Consider the following 3,133-nt stretch of genomic DNA (forward strand, 5'->3'; position numbering starts at 1 on the left):
GACCACCTCTTTGGGTGTCATTAGCAGAAAAGGGTTATTATGGATTTAAGCCTATAGTTTGTGCTCTTTGCAATTCAAGGACCCATGATATTTTGCAATGTCTTGAGAGGAAATATTTTCCAGATTATGTCCAAGAGTATATAAATATGATAAACGATTCAAAATGGAACTGGAACAATCCCTATTCAAAGTTCTACACTCAAAGTTTGAAACGGCATCTTGGGCAGTATTTTGAGCGGCTTAATGTGCCACAAGAGCTTTCGGTGGAGGACAAACTATCTAAATTGTTGGAATCAACTGAATTGTACATAGAAATAACCAATCAAGGATTTCAAATTCAAGCAGTAAACCGTGGGAGAAGCTATGATGATCAAGAGGTTGGTGCAGGAACCGAGGAGACATCTGCCTGTTATTCACGCCCAATGGAGGAAACAGCCCCTGATGACCTTGAAATTTCCATAGAATATGCTCCTACAAAAGTCTGTGTGCCACTCATGCACTCTCCCGAGACTCCAAGGCAACCCGCTAAGCAGCAAGAATGCATGAATACTCTGACAAATCTAATTACAGGACAGCTGCTTACTGATCAGAAAATTTTAGCGGCGGTAACGGACAGTGCACCTGCAAAGCCCATCAAATTCAAAGAAATGCCATACGAGTCCTGCAAACATGCAAAGATCTATATGGAAAAGAGGAAGCTTATTGACAGCCAAGTTCCTCGTAGAAAATTTCAGCCAGTGCGGAAACTATGGTTGTTAAATACACGATTTAAGTCAGCTCGATGGAGAAATAAACATAGCTGGAAAGGAACCTATATCTTTACAAAGATTCATTCAAAAAGAAAGGCGTATAAGAAGAATTCAACCATTAAATTTGGAAGCACAGTGCTCTATGACGTTATTAAAGAGTGGTTAACTCGAAGGGAACAAGTGACGTGATCATCAATTCATTCCTCTACATCTAACTATAGACATTAACTAAATCGCTAATTGGGAGGCAACCCAATTTTTCTAACTCTTTTCTTTTTATTTCGTTTAATTTATTTTCCTGTTTTTATTCCTAATTACAAAAATCAGAAAGAAAAAAAAAATTGCAATTTTTAATTCTTGTTATTTTTCTTTACTTATCTAATTAGTTTTTTTATTGCAGGTTGCATTCGAAATTGATTCGGCCTAATCCCAACTAAGGGGATGCAATCAACATTTATTCCCCCAGCACATTCATCATCAATTCCTCTACATTCATGAGATTAGGCAGTGCAGAGTGCAGAAACAAAGTTGAGGGATCTAAGTAGCACAGAGGACACGATTCATCAAGGCAGGATACAGTTTCTGTTATCCACACTTTTAGGCTCAAATATACTTCAGTGGGTACAAGCAAGCACACAAATAGAGATTTATGAGTATGTGGAGAACATTATCATGCATGATGCGCAAATAAGAGTTAGGCATCTATGTTCTATACCTTTCCTTTTCAGATAAACTCCAGACATCTACGGTTCTTTTCTATGTCGGATCAGCATTCTGCAGCTCCTGCCGCAGAAGCACACATGCATTAGATAATTTTCATCCATTTTTTCCCCCAAATCTAAGCATATAAAAAAATAAAAAAAAATCGAAGGGAGATGTGGATAAAAATTACCCATGAATGTGTCAGAATCAGAGAGGGATGTGATCTGCGTGTCATCTTTGCGGCTGTTGATATTACTGTTTGAGGGTGCTCGACTTCTGAGGTTCGAAGGCAGCGAGATGATGAAGGAGGACATCGTAGAAGAGTGGTAGATGCGCTTGGATGGTCCTGGTTCAGAGATTAAGTTTGGGGGTATAGTGCGGCTCTGGGGTATGCGTTTGGTTTTTGAGATAGACATGATGAGAGGGCTGTGAGGGTTGAGAACTACGAGAGAGGAGGAGGCTGCATTTCTAAAGAGGCAGAAGGTTCTTGCGTTTTTTTTTTTAAGAGTAATGAAGAAGAGAGCAGAGATGAATTGGAGAAATGCGAGAAAAATGGAAGGAAGAAGGACTTGCTGTGAAATGGAGCGATTAAAAGTATTTTCAGACTTTCTAGAGAGAGGGCTGAAAAATAAAAAATAAAATGGAAGGTTTGTATGAAGAGGGATGCCGAACTGAGAAGACAATGGAGAGATTAAAAGCCTTTTCAGATTTTCTAGAGAGAGAGAGATGGGCAAGTGGGGTTTATCTTAGCCTTTGATTTGGAATCCTAAGAAATTAACCCCATGGATGCATGACATGTGGCCAACCTTGTCTGTTGAAAGGGATGGTCTGACACGGAGAGATAGAGAGCCGTTTGAGGCTCCGGGCTCGAGGCAAGGGCACAGATGTAGCAGCTGCTAGGGTTTTTCAATTCAAACAGGAAGCTGCTGCATCAGGATATATTGTAGTTATTGCAGCACTTTGACACAAGTGTGGACTTGGACGTGTTGGTCCGTATTTCCTTTCATTGGCGCCAGTTCTTCAGTTCGAATCCAGGTGCTCTTTGTCCTTTTTCTTCTTTTCTTTATGTTTTATTATTTGTTTCTTTTAATTTCTTTGTTTTCTTTTCTATTTTACTTTTCTTCTAGTTTATTTATTTTAGGCTTTTGTTTTATCTTTTACAGTTTTTATTTTTTATTTTTTTATTTTTTTATTTTTTTATTTTTTATTTTTTAAGTTTTAATTTTTTTTTTGTTCTTCAATCTTTGTTTTTTTTTTCCACACCTTGAGGACAAAGTGTGCAATAAGTTTGGGGGTGGGAAAGTAAAATTTTAGGATTTAAATTTTTATGTCAGTTAAGAATTTTCATTCTTTTTAAGTTAATATACATAGATTATTTTAAACGTTATAACAAATGGACATGGTGAAGATTAATCCCACAGTAGAGTCTTTTCTATTTATCGTTGCTTAGACACTAATTCATGAATTATACTTTGAACTTTGCACATCACACTAACATGGTTTGTGGGGAGTGAGATTGAAACACTTGCTTTTAGTCTAAGTTTATTTTTAATTTTTGTTTTAAGTAAAGTCAGTTATTATTGTGAAAAAAGTAATAATTGTCTCACCCGAAGTTTTGCCTAGTAACCGGGCCAGTCCTGCCTAATCAGCAGTGATTCTCGCGTCAAACGGTAGAGTTTTGG

General features: G+C 37.4%; 1 long non-coding RNA gene across 1 annotated transcript; it reads right to left on the reverse strand.

Annotated features, from left to right (window-relative positions):
• Positions 1 to 205: 205 nt before the first annotated feature.
• LOC139195147 (uncharacterized) lies at positions 206 to 2,134 on the reverse strand. Its single transcript, XR_011579781.1, has 3 exons — positions 1,642 to 2,134; positions 1,465 to 1,532; positions 206 to 621 (listed from the first exon to the last, which is right to left on the reverse strand). It is a non-coding gene; the product is annotated as an uncharacterized lncRNA (long non-coding RNA).
• Positions 2,135 to 3,133: the final 999 nt, after the last annotated feature.

The sequence above is a fragment of the Malus domestica genome, chromosome 04 (genome assembly GCF_042453785.1).
Source record: "Malus domestica chromosome 04, GDT2T_hap1".
Lineage (NCBI taxonomy): Eukaryota > Viridiplantae > Streptophyta > Magnoliopsida > Rosales > Rosaceae > Malus > Malus domestica.